Here is a 14,741-nt window from a genome sequence, read left to right on the forward strand (position 1 = left end):
TTCTAAGGCAATCATCAAATAAATTCCTAACACTGATAAGTCATTTATGTAAACCTTCATAATGTTTTCAACTATATCAGCAAATTGGATCATCATACACCTCTGGAATGTGGTGAGTGTATTGCATAGGCCAAATGATATTTTCCGAAAGGCAAATATACCATACTGACATGTGAAGGATGTTTTCTCTCTATCCTCAAGGGAAATCGAGATTTGATTATACCCCAAATATCCATCCAATAAACAACAACGAGATCTCCCTGCCAACATGTCTAACATCTGATAAGATAAAAGGCAAGGAAAAATGATCCTTCCTAATGGCATTATTTAGTTTCCTGTAATCTATGCACATTGTCCAACTCGTGACCGTTCGAGTAGAGATCAACTTGTTATTCTCATTTTATGCTGCATTCATTCCACCTTTATTTGGAACACATTAAACTAGGATAGCCCAGTTGCTGTCTGAGATGATGAAGATAATTTCTGCATCTAACTAGTTAATTACTTCCTTATTCGCCATTTTCTTTATATTCGAGTTCAACCTTCTTTGACGTTACCTTGAATGTTTATGCCGCTATTTCAATAGAATCTTATGCATGCAAAAGGATGGACTAATACTCTTAATATTTGCAATGGTTCAACTAATAATAGTCTTACATTCCTTCAAAATCTGCAAAAGTTATTCTACCTGCATATCTAGCAAATCAGATAAGATAATAACTGGTAAAGTAGCGCTAGGTCCCAAGAAAATATACCTGAGATGGGTTGGTAGCAGTTTAAGCTCCAACTGTGGTGGCTCCTTTATCAATGGCTTAACGGGGGGAGTGTTTATTTCTTCTGAGTGTAAGGGTTCAAACTGAGGTTCCCTTTTCAAAATTCCTTGACCTTTAAGAGCCAAGACCCACTCCCCCAAGTCCTCACCATCAACGTTTGCTTAATTATTCAAGCAAGCTTCTAATGGGTCTCTAGCATGAATAGTCTCATCCTTCTCTTGAATTTATCACATCAACTACCTCTATAAGTAAGAAATTTGTAAACTCACTAGGTCACCTCATAGAATGTTGAAGCCCCACGAGAAGAATTACCCTGTGCTCGATTTGGAGTTGGATGTGATAATTCATGCTCTTAAGATCTGGAGGCATTATCTTTATAAAGTGTCATGCGAGGTCTACACTAACTATCGCAATTTGCAGCATTTGTTTAAGTAGATGGATCTTAATCTGAGATACCGCAGGTGGCTTGAGTTACTAAAGGATTATGACATTACCATTTTATCATCGGGGCAAGGCGAATGTGGTCGCGGATGCCTTGAGTAGAAAGGCCGAGAGTATGGGTAGTTTGGCATTCATTTTAGCAGAGGAGAGGCCTTTGGCTTTGGACATTCAGTCTATATCTAACCAACTTGTGAGGTTAGATATTTCAGACCCAGTCGAGTCTTTGCATGCGTTGTGGCTCAGTCGTCTTTATTTGAGCCGATCAAGGTTCGTCAGTGCGATGATCCGCACTTACTGTTAGGGAGACGGTGTTGCGAGGTGATGCCAAAGAGGTTACTATCGGAGATGATGGTGTTATGCGACTCCAGTGTCACTTATGTGTTCCTAATGTTGATGGCCTGAGGGAGACGATTTTAGAGGAGGTGTACAGTTCGCGCTATTCTATTCATCTATGTGCCATGAAGATGTATCGTGACCTGAAGTAGCATTACTAATGGCAACGGATGAATAAAGACATAGTTTAATATGTGGCGAGGTGTTTGAATTGCCAGAAGGTTAAGTACGAGCATCAAAGATCAAGTGGTTTACTTCAATAGATGGTTATACTGGAGTGGAAGTGGGAGCGCTTCATTATGGATTTTGTGGTTGGTTTGTCGCAGATGTTGAGGAAATTTGATGTCGTTTGGATCATTGTCGACAGACTGACCAAGTCTACACACTTTATTTCGGTGATGATTACATACACTTCAGAGAGGTAGGCCCAAATCTATATTCAGGAGATCGTCTCGTTGCTTGGCGTGCCTATTTCCATCATTTTGAATAGATGCACTCAGTTCACTTCACACTTTTGGAGAGCTGTATAGAGTGAGTTGGGTACCCGGGTAGAGCTCAACACTGCCTTTCATCCGTAGATCGATGAGCAGTCGGAGCGGACAGTTCAGATTCTGGAGGATATGCTCAGAGCATGTGTGATTGACTTCAGAGGGTAGTGGGATCGATTTTTACTATTAGCCGAGTTTTCTTACAACACCAGTCATCAGTCCAACATCGACATGGCTCAATTGGAGGCCTTGTATGGACGACGATGTCATTACCCATCGGTTGGGTGGAGCCCAATGAGGCTAGGTTATATGGTACTGATTTGGTGAGGGATGCCTTGGATAAGGTAAAGCTGATCCAGGAGGGACATCGCACAACATAGTCCAGGCAGAAGAGTTACGCAGATCAGAAGGCGCATGATTTGTCATTCATGGTAGGCGAGAAGGTTCTCTTGAAAGTCTCGTCGATGAAGGGTATCATGAGGTTCAAAAGGAGGGGCAAGCTGAGTCCAAGGTTCATCGGTCCATTCAAGGTGTCGGAGCAAGTTAGAGAGGTTGCATACAGACTTGCTATGCCTCTTGGTCAATCGGGAGTTCATACGGTATTCCATGTGTCTATGCTCCGGAGGTACCATGCCGACAGGTAACATGTGTTGGATTACAGTACAATTCAGCTAGATCAGAGCTTGGGCTATGAGGAGGAGCCAATTGCTATTGTTGACAGGAAAGCGCAAGTTGAGGTCTAAGAAGATTTCAGCGGTGAAGGTACAGTAGAGGGGTCAAGCAGTGGATGAGGCGACTTGGGAGACCGAGGAGGACATACGGAGCAGATATCCACACTTATTCGATGCTCCAAGTATGATTCTAAACCCGTTCGAGGACGAACGTTTGTTTAAGAAGTGGAGAATGTAATTCCCGACAGGTTATTTTGCTTTCTAGATCCCCATTTCCTTATTTGAGACTTTCCGTATATGCTTTTACTATTTTATGACTTGCGGGGATGGTTGGTTTTATTTTGTAAGGGTTTGGGTTGAATTTAGAACACTTAGTTCCGTAATAGTTTGACTTGAGTCAACACCCTCGTAATTGGGATTTGAAGGTTCCAATAGGTTCTTATGATAAGTTTGGACTTGGGCGTATGTCCGAATTGAGTTTCGGGTAGACCGGGAGCGTTTCCGCGCTTATTGTTGAAAGTTAGCATCTTGAAGGTTTTAGAGTTTTTAAAGTTTGATTTGAAGTAGACTTTAGTGTTATCGATGTCTGTTTGGGATTCCGAGCCTTGGAATAGGTTCATATTGTGATTTGTGACTTGTGCGTAAAATTTAGCATCATTTCGAGTTGTCTAAGTATGGTTCATCGCGTTCCTAGTTAGTTGAAATAAGTTTGAAGTTTAGAAGTTGATTAATTTGGTGTTGAGGTGCGATTCTTGATTTTGATATTATATTACGTGTTTCGAGACTTCGAGTAGGTCCGTAGTATATTTATTGACTTGTTGATATATTTGGACGGGGTCCTGGATGGATCGAGTTAGTTTTGGACCACCCGGAGCAAAGTTAAAGTTGGCTAATATTGCTGGTTTGCTGGTGTGCTTCGCGATCGCGAAGGTAGTCCTGCTATTGCGAAGGAGGCTAGAGAGGGGTCTGAATTTTTCTCTTCATGAACGTGAAGAGGGCCTCGCAAACGCGATGGAGGATCTGGTTCCTCTTCGCGAACGCAGAGCCATCTTCGCGAACGCGAAGAAGACTGAGGCTGAGTTGGGCTGAAAGGTTGTTGGCCTTCGCGAACGCAAAGGGATGGGGGTATTGGTCCTCGCGAATGCGACCGGTCTGTCGCGAACACGTAGAGGAAGAAGCTGGACTGAGCCAGTTTGGCCTTCGCAATCACGAAGAAGGATCACCTGGGCAAATTACATTTTTATATCGGGACTTAGGTCATTTCTCTCACTTTTCACTTGGGCTTGGACGAACGTGAGAACCCTTTTGAAGGGTATTTTCATCAAACATCACAAGGTAAGTGATTTCTACCAATCTATATATTATTAAAAGGAGAAGAAAAAGCCCTCTCCTTAAGCCAAATGGCAGCCTAGAAAAAAGACACATGGCATAAGTAGTTAATAATTAGTTATTTAGTTAATAATTAGTTATATGTTATTATTTTTGAATTTAAATATTTATAAAATAATAATAAAAAAATATTTTATAATAAAAACGAAAATTAAAAAAAACATTGTCCATTCAAATTGGAGGGTAGTTTCAAGTTGGAGTTTTTAAATTATTTTAAAATAAAAATCTAAAATTACAAAAAATAAAAAAATGTCAATTCAAAATTTCTTTGGTTTTCTTAATAATTTTTGTTTTTCTTTTTAAAACTAAATAGTTTATTTATTCAGAACATATTATTGAGAATAATAGAATAAAATATAAAAATATATATCTTCTATTATATTAAAAAACTAAATAGCATACAAAAATTTAAATTAAGTAATATTCTAATAAACGTTTCTATTAACAATGCAATAATACTAAATATGGATAATATAATAAAGCAAAATACAAAACCAAAAAGTTATTCAATGCCTATATAAGTCTCTTTGATTTAAGTAATATTTTATTCATTAAAATTCAGACAATATTATTGAGAACAATAGGATAAAATTTAAAATAAAAAATATTTCAAGAGTAATAAAATATATATCTTCTATTTTATTACAAAAAGAAACTATCTATATATTATTAAAAGGAGAGGAAAAAACCTTTTCATTAACCCAAGTGGCAGCCTAGAAAAAAGCTACATAGCATAAGTAGTTAATAATTAGTTATATGTTATTATTTTTGAATTTAAATATTTATAAAATAATAAAATAAAATATTTTATAATAAAAATAGAAAATTTTAAAAAAACTGTCCATTCAAATTGGAGGGTAGTTTCAAGTTGGAGTTTTTAAATTACTTTAAAATAAAAATCTAAAATTACAAAAAATAAAAAAATGCCAATTCAAAATTTCTTTGGGTTTCTTAATAATTTTTGTTTTTCTTTTTAAGACTAAATAGTTTATTTATTCAGAAAATATTATTGAGAATAATAGAATAAAATATATAATATAAAAATATATATCTTCTATTATATTATAAAAATAAATAGAATATAAAAATTTAAATAAAGTAATATGCTAATAAACGTTTCCATTAATAATGCAATAATACTAAATATGGATAATATAATAAAGAAAAATAAAAAACAAAAAAGTTATTCAATGCCTATATAAGTCTCTTTAGTTTAAGTTATATTTTATTCATTAAAATTCATACAATATTATTGAGAACAATAGGATAAAATTTAAAATATTTCAAGAGTAGTGAAATATATATCTTCTATTTTATTACAAAAAGAACTATCTATATATTATTAAAAGGAGAGGAAAAAGCCCTTTCATTAAGCTAAGTGGCAGCCTAGAAAAAAGCCACATAGAATAAGTAGTTAATAATTAGTTATTTAGTTAATAATTAGTTATATGTTATTATTTTTGAATTTAAATATTTATAAAATAATAAAATAAAATATTTTATGATAAAAATCAAAAATTAAAAAAACAATTGTCCATTTTAATTGGAGGGTAGTTTCAAGTTGGAGTTTTTAAATTATTTTTAAATAAAAAGCTAAAATTACAAAATATAAAAAAATGCCAATTCCAAATTTCTTTGGTTTTCTTAATAATTTTTGTTTTTATTTTTAAAACTAAACAGTTTATTTATTCAAAAAATATTAATGAGAATAATAGAATAAAATATAAAATATAAAAATATATATCTTCTATTATATTATAAAAATAAATAGTATACAAAACTTTAAATAAATTAATATGATAATAAAAGTCTCTATTAACAATGCAATAATACTAAATATGGATAGTATAATAAAGAAAAATACAAAACAAAAAGTTATTCAATGCCTATATAAGTCTCTTTAGTTTAATAGATATTTTATTCATTAAAATTCAAACAATATTATTGAGAAAAATAGGATAAAATTTAAAATAAAAATATTTCAAGAGTAATAAAATATATATCTTCTATTTTATTATAAAAATAAATTATAGTAGCCAAATATATTAAACAAAGTAATATGCTAATAAAAATTTCTATTACTAATGTAAAAATACTAAATATTGGATAAGTATAATAAAGAAAAATATAGAATTAAAAAGTTATTCAATGACTATACAAGTCTCTTTACTTTAATAGAGATTTTATTCATTAAAATTCAGATAATATTATTGAGAACATTAGAATAAAATTTAAAATAAAAACTGTATTCAAGAGTAATAAAACATATATCTTCTACTATATTACAAAAAAAAAAGTTGTAGACAAAAATATTAAACAAAGTAATATGCTAATAAAAGTTTTTATTAACAATACAATTATATTAAATATTGGATAATATAATAAAGAAAAATACATAACAAAAAATAATTAATTGACTATATAAGTCCCTTTAATTTAATAGAGATTTTATTCATTAAAATTCAGATAATATTATTAACAACAACAGAATAAATTTTAAAATAAAAAATTTCAATATTAATAAAATATATATCTTCTCTTATATTACAAAAAGAAAGCGTGCAGACAAAAGTATTAAACAAAGTAATTTGCTACTAAAATTTTCTATTAACAATGTAAAAATACTAAACATTGGATAATAGAATAAAAAAATATAGAACAAAAAAAGTTATTCAATAACTATATAAGTACCTTTAATTTAATAGAGATTTTATTATTGGGTATATCATATTAACAAATAAGATGACAATTGAAATTTATTAAACCAATATGATCTAATATGTTCAAATAAGTCCCATCATAATTTAATTTAATTAATATTAACCGCGCATTGCGCGGGTACGACTACTAGTTATGAGTTAAATACATGGATTATGAGTAAATTGTAATGTATAAATTAGTGAAATTGTGGGATTTTGTTGGAAAACCTAGGGTTTTGTAAAAATGGGATTTGACCACGAAATTAATTATGGAATGGGAATAAATTATATATTTGAGTTCGTAATGTCATGAGTAATGTTTATCTTCAAAAAGTTTCGGAATCCGGACACGTGGGCTCGGGGTTGACTTTCGAGCGGGGTTAAGAAATTACTCTACGAGTTAAATTATGTACTTTTGAGCATATATTTATTGATTTATAAGACCTTTGACTAGTTTCGGATTGCTCGGCGTCGATTTGAGGCTACTAGTGGGGTTTAATAGTCGAGTAGTGAGCTTGGAAGTGAGGTAAGTTTCTTGCCTAATCTTGTAAGAGGGAATTATTACGGTAGCTGTATTAATTGTTGTGTGATACTTGTTGTGGGTGATACGTACGCACGAGGTGAAGAGAGTCCGTATGTACCTAGATTCATGTTTATGTACGGGTAGACTTAAATTCACATCATGCTTTAAATGTGCTATTTGAATTAACCCTGTTTGTTTGAATTCTTAAATTTATGACTGAGATTGAGACTAGATTAAAAATATTGACCGAGTCTCTTACTTTGAAAATTTTCAAATATTTGATGAACATTAGTTTCATGTCTTCTCGACTCGCATGTATTTTCGCGAGTGAGAGAGTTTCTCTATTCTTATGAGATCGGGTCGTTCGCCTCGACAAGATTACAAACTATTCTTGTGGGATCGGGATGTTCGCCTCCGCAGTATTGTGAGTTATTCTTATTGGATCGGGCCGTTCGCCTCGGCGGTATTGTATGACATTATTCCTATGGGATCGGGCCATTTGCCTCGGCAGACTCATGCGTAATATTTGGGATTTGATTTGGTATCGGTATCAATCGACCCTGTGCCTTTAAGGAAGGTTGTGGTATTTGGTGATTTCGTAATAATTCTTGTCCGGAAGTTATATTGTTGTTATTTTACCTGTATCGTTGCTACTTGTTCGAGTTTCATACCTGTCTACTTTATGTATCTTATTATTTTGACACTAGTAAGTGTTATGTCGACCCCTCGTCACTACTTTTTCAAGGTTAGACTAGATACTTATTGGATATGCGTGGATTTACGTACTGATACTACACTTCTACATTGATTGTGCATGTGCTGAGACAGGTACTTCCGGTGGTTATATGCGCGCGCAGATGCAGTACACGGAGAGTTAGTGGTGAGCTGCCTTCCATGCGTCGATCTAAAGCACCCGGAGTCTCCCTCTTATCATATTTATTATTTCTATCTATTCTATTTCTGACAGTAGTTGTAGAGGGTTTGTATATTCTACTAGATGGCTCATGTACTTGTGACCTGATTAAAAAAGTTAAAATGGATAATTAAGTTGGTGGTTCATGTGTTGGTTTGCCTAACAACATCATTGCGCTATCACGACTTATTATGGAATTTGGGTCGTTCCACATTCTCTGACCAATTTAGGTATGTTCGGTGTGAAGTATAATAATATTATTTTACCAAACCTTTTCGATTGAAATAATTGATTTGCGTTTCGAAAGTATGTGTGCTTTCAATGAGGACATTTTACGCTAAAAAGGGTAAAAAAAAAATTATATTATTTTGAGAAGTAAGTCTTTTTTTTTACAAATATCCCACTCTTACTTCATGTCTCAAAACCATTATCAAAATTAACCTCGTATCATATCACTCAATTTTCATTATTAGCAGTGTGTACGGGTAAATTCGGGATAGAGTAACCCTCGATTTCCCGTTGAAGAAGCGAGGAACATCGTTACTTGTTACTAGCTCGAATTAGACCGAAGGTGCCCACAGATCGGAACCGGTGGCGGATGAATGATACGTCGGGAATGGAGCATGGCCGAACACAGAAAGAATCAAGCTCGAGCCAAATGAGGAATCGGGGGTAAAGGAAAGACGGTTAAAGAGGACAAACGGGGAGCCGAAGTATCTGCCATCAGCCGGAAATTGCGGCACAAATCACGCCCGGTATTATCTGCGGATCATGTTTTCTTGGGAGAAAAGGAAGGGAAGGATTTCTACCTTGTTTAGACTTGTATTAGGGTTAAAACTCTACTATATAAAGATGGGTTCCTTTTTATTTTTCAGGTCATTGTTTGCACGCATATCAAAGAAAAAAGTTTATTCTGGATTTTAGCAATTGTTTAAGTATTCTTCACTCGTTCATTGACTTAGCCGTATCCGAACTCCATCTCGAGGGCTCGGTTGTGGTCGATTGTTAGCGTTTAAGCCTAACACGGGCCCTAATTACTTCAATATATTGGTTTGATCATTTATTCTTATTTTAATTCAATTATTTACTGTTCTTTAATTATTTGTGTTAAATTAAATTACATATTTTTTAAACCGTATACAAATTTAATTATTATCCGTTTTAAGGGTATACATCTTGGCACCCACCGTGGGGCAAAGGATAGTGGTTGTGATTTAATACGAATCTTGATAACACACACTATTTTACACTTGTTCTTTAAAGTTTGATTTCAGGATTGTTCAATGTGTCAGATTCTCAATTTGCTCACTTAAGTATTGACGCCGAATCAAGCCACCACGGTGAAAATAACAACGGGGTGCCGAGTAACGGCGTACCCCCTGTCTAACCTAATGACATTCCAATCGCTGACCCAGTTGATGCCAATTCACAGGTCGCTATCAACGCTAACCTACTAACTAACCCCAATAACAGCGTTTACGGGGTACCTCGGCCACGTAAGGCCCTGTAAAATTTTGCAAAGGAAAAATAATGTTTCGTAGTGTCGAACTGGGCTCGGACTTTTTGGGTTGAATAATGCACTGAAAAGTAAAGGAAAAAAATTTGGGCAGAAGAAATGCACTTCTGCGGCCCACTATGCGGCCGCAGAATCACTCTGCGGACCGCATAATGGTCGCAAAGTGAGACAGTCTTTTGGGCCATTTTTGATGTCATTTTTGGTCCCATTATGCAACCGTAAAACTATTTTGCGGGCCTCACTCTGATCGCATATCCAGCTTTGAGATTTTTCGGAGGGAGGTTCTGCGGCGCATTATGTGACCGCAGAACATGTCTGCGGGCCGCATAATGATCGCAAACCGAGTCAGATTTTCCTAGTTCTGGAGGGAAATTATGCAGCCTATTCTGCGGACCGCATACCCTGTTCCGGAGCTTCTTTTTTGGGTTTTTATAACCTGATCCTACTTCGTTAAATAGATGATTTGTACCATGTTTGAGCTAAAATCTGATATTTTGAGGGTGGGAGAGTGCCCTAGAGTGGGAGAGTGATCTTCAATAATTTGTTCTTCAATTCTTGCTCGAATCTTTGAAGATTAACAAGGAAAAACTCACTAGGTCTTTATCCTAGAGGTAAGATTCTACACCCTAGCCCTTAATTTCGAAATTTATCTAAGAATGGGTAATTAGCAAGACAATTCTTGGGTATGGGAGTTGTTTATTTTGCATGCATGTGTTATCAAAGGGTGTAGGAAGATTGTGAGCTAAAAATAGTAAAGAATGGGTTGTGGGATGATTGAATCCTCCATAAAAAGAACCTTGAAACCTTAATGCACACCTAGTGTTTGATAAAATGCTCAAATGAGCTAGAACCATGATCATCTTCCTAATTTTGGTTCAATTTATTATATTTCTAAAATAGATTGAAGTTGCTAAGAATTTCGGAATATTTTAGAGTTAAAGGAAGCTAAATTGAGATATGTTGGCTAAACCCTTCTTTAAGAATTGGAACTCTAATATCCTTGTAAGTTCTAAGATATTTACTACAAATCGAGTATTACGAATAAGTTTTGTGACAAAGATATATGTTCAATTCATGTTTCAAATGCTCTTACCATATTGTATTATAAATTGAGGGTGTATTCCAAACTATGAATTGTGTATCTACATGTTATTATTTCAAGTCGTGATTTATGTAGAAATAATTATGCCAAATTGTGTAGAGATTGTGATTGGGATTACACCTCCACCCGCATGCATTAGGGTGAGGCGGCAATGCCGCTTTGTGTATGATTTTGGTATTGTTGTTGCACCACCACCCACCTAGATATATTGGGGTGAGGCGGCATGGCCGCTCTGTGTAGGTATTGGTATCGTTGTTGCATTTTCACCCGCATATATTGGGGTGAGGCGGCAGGGCCGCTTTGTGTGAAAATCGGTATTGTGTTTACACCTCCACCCGCATATATTGGGGTGAGGCGGAAGGGCCGTTTAAGTAGAGATTTGGTATTGTGCTTACACCTCCACCTGCATATATTGGGGGTGAGGCGGCGGGGCCGCTTTGTGTGAAAATGGTTATAGAGAATCTCACCTTAAATTCTATAAATGTTAATGACAGCTCTTGATAAGCTTGCTTTGGTTTAAACGGCTATATATGATATTCTATTGTCGCCTTGATTCATCATATTCATTCTGTATTTCCGAGTTCTTAAATTGGTATTTGGTTTTCATACTAGTATTATTCGACATGTACTAACGTCCCTTTTGTCGGGGGCGCTGCATCTTTAATGGATGCAGGTGGTTCCACAGCGGAGGATACTAACCAGTGATAGCAGTGCTCATTCTTCCCAGCTGACTTGGTGAGCCCCATCTCATTCCGGGGTTGTGCATCTTTTATTTCGTATGTGTTATCGTGTTTTGAGGTATAGCCGGAGCCTTGTTGCCGGCACTAGCATTGTACTCTTTTATATTTTTAGAGGCTCCGTAGACTAAGTGTGGTTTGTATATGGGTGTTGGTAATGTTAAACAAGTTGTGTTATGATTAAATAACTCGTTCCACTTTGAACCATGAAGGTGTGTGTGTGTTTTGAGAACTATTAAATGAGGTAAGTAATGGTAATGAATTGGTATTGAAGACATGATCACCTTATTATCTAATTAACGAAAATATGTATTATCCTTATTCATGGATGAGTTTGGGTAGAAGGAAATCTAATAGGCTTGCTCGGCCAGGTTCACTCGGTTGAGCGCCGGTCGCGCTCCCCGAGTTTGGGGTATGATAGGCCATTGGTTCGCGAGGCACCTGAAGGGGAGGTGATGGAGTTAGCTTGCATTTGATTTTTGAGATGTTTCAAGCCTAACAAGTTGCCATAGCACAAATGCAGATTCAAAATCACAATGCTGCACCCGAACGGGTTGGAGAAGATGCTCGGAGGGAAGAACGGATTGTCACATAACCCCATGGGCCCGGATCCGGGGAAACATTCGAGGTGCTAAAAATGCTTGAAGCACTGAAAAAACGGGTAGAATCCGGAAAAAAGAAGATAGAGGCGAACGACAAGAAAGTGAAAACTTACAACTCGAGGGTCGATCAGATCCCGGGAGCACCTCTGATATTGAAGGGGCCAGATTCACAACAGTTCATTCAGAAACCTTTCCCCTCGAGCGCTGAACCAAAGCCAATTCCGAAAAGGTTTAGAATGCCTGATATTCCCAAATACAACGGGACCATAGATCCAAACGAGCATGTGACCTCTTACACATATGCAATAAAAGGCAACAACCTTGAGGATTGTCACGCCCCAAAACCGAGGAGCGCGACCGGCGCTCAACCGAGTGAACCCGACCGAGCAAGCCTATTAGATTCCTTCTACCCAAACTCATTCATGAATAAAGAGAATATATGTTTTCCTTAATTAAACAATAAAGTGGTCATGTCTGTAATTACCAATTTCTTACCAATAGTTTCATCATTTTTAAAGTCTCAAATGGACAAGTAATACAACCACAACATAACATAGTTTGTCTTTCCCCAACACCAATACACAATCCACACTATGTCTACGGAGCCTCTATAGATAAAGATGAGTACAATGATAATGCCGGCAATAAGGCCCCGGCTATACCTCAAACAGAATACACAAAGAACAAAAGATACATGACCCCAGGATGAAGTGGGGCTCACCAAGTCAGCTGGGAAGTAGGTGTACTGCTATCACTGATCAATATCTCCTACTGTGGAACCACCTGCATCCATTTAAAGATGCAGCGCCCCCGGTAAAAAGGACGTTAGTATCGTCGAATAGTACTAGTTTGAAAACTAAACACCAATTTAAGAATTAAGAAATACAAGATGAATATGATGAACCAGTGCGGCAATAGTATAATATAGATAACCGTCTCAACCATAGCAAGCTTACTAAAAGCTATCAACAACATTTATAGGATTTAAGATGAGATCCTCTATAACCATCTTCACACAAAGTGGCCCCTCCGCCTCACCTCAATGTATGCAGGTGGAGGTGTACGTATAATACCACAAGTCAAATCAAGCGGCCCTGCCGCCTCACCTCAATGTATGCGGGTGGATGTATAACCACAGTACCAAGAACCTACACAAAGCGGCTATGCCGCCTCACCCCAATGTATGCGGGTGGTGGTACCACAACAATACCAAAACTATACACAAAGCAGTCGTACCGCCTTACCCCAATGTAAGCGGGTGGAGGTGCAATCCCACAATACCATAATTCCGACAAAAGCGGTCATGCCGCCTCACCCCAATATATATGTGGGTGGAGGTGTATCACAATCACAATCTCTATACCATAATCCCCACACAAAGCGGTCATGCCGCCTCACCCTAATGTATGTGGGTGGAGGTGTATCACAATCACAATCTCTACACAACTTGGAATAATAACTTTCGCATAAATCACGACTAGAAATTATAACATATGGATACATAATCTATAGTTTGGGACACATCCTCAATTTATAATGCAATATGATAAGAGCATTTGAAATACGGGTTGAACATATATCTTCATCACATAACTTATCGGAATACTCGATTTATAATCAACATCTCGGAACTTACAAGGATAATGGGAATTCCAATTCTCAAAGAAGAGTTTAGCCAACATATCTCAATTGAGCTTCCTTAAACTCTAAAGCATTCCGGAATTCTTAGCAACTTCAATCTATTTTAGAAATATAACAAATTGAACCACAATTAGGAAGATGATTATGGTTCTAGCTCATTTGAGCATTTTATCAAACACTAGGTGTGCATTAAGGTTCAAGGTCCTTTTATGGAGGATTCCATCATCCCTCAACCAAACCTTTACCATTTTTAGCTCAACAATCTTTCTACACCCTTTGATAATACGTACATGTAAAATAACCAACCCTCTTGCCCAGAAATTATCTTGCTTATTATCCATTTCCACATAAAATTCAAAATTGAGGGTTAGGGTGTAGAATCTTACCTCTAGGATAAAGACCTAGTGAGTTTCCCATCTCAATCTTCCAAAACATGGGCAAGAATTAAAGAACAATTATTGGAGAACACCTTCTCACTCTAGGGCACCCTCTCTCACTCTAAAATGTCAGATTATCTCTCAAAAATGGCCCAAAACATGTATTTAACAAAGTAGGGTCGGGTTTTAAAAACCCAAAAATGAAGCTCCGGATATGCGACCGCATAATGGTTATGCGGATCGCATAATTGGTTACAAAATAGCCAAAAGAACTGCCTGTGTATGCGGTCACTATGCGGTTCGCATAACTGTTATGCGATCGCATAATGCACCGCATAATAGTTATGCGGTCGCATAGTCGACCGCATAGTTTCTTCCAAAATAGCCCTCTCCTGCTCACTTCTGCGGCCATTATGCGGTCGGCAGAGTGATTATGCGGTCGCATAATGGACCGCATAAACGCACTTTTCTGGCAAAACTTTTCCTTTACTTTTCTGTGCATTGTTCAACCTAAAAGGTCCGAGCACCATGAAACA

This window comes from Nicotiana tomentosiformis, chromosome 2, assembly GCF_000390325.3.
Source record: "Nicotiana tomentosiformis chromosome 2, ASM39032v3, whole genome shotgun sequence".
NCBI classification, from domain to species: domain Eukaryota; kingdom Viridiplantae; phylum Streptophyta; class Magnoliopsida; order Solanales; family Solanaceae; genus Nicotiana; species Nicotiana tomentosiformis.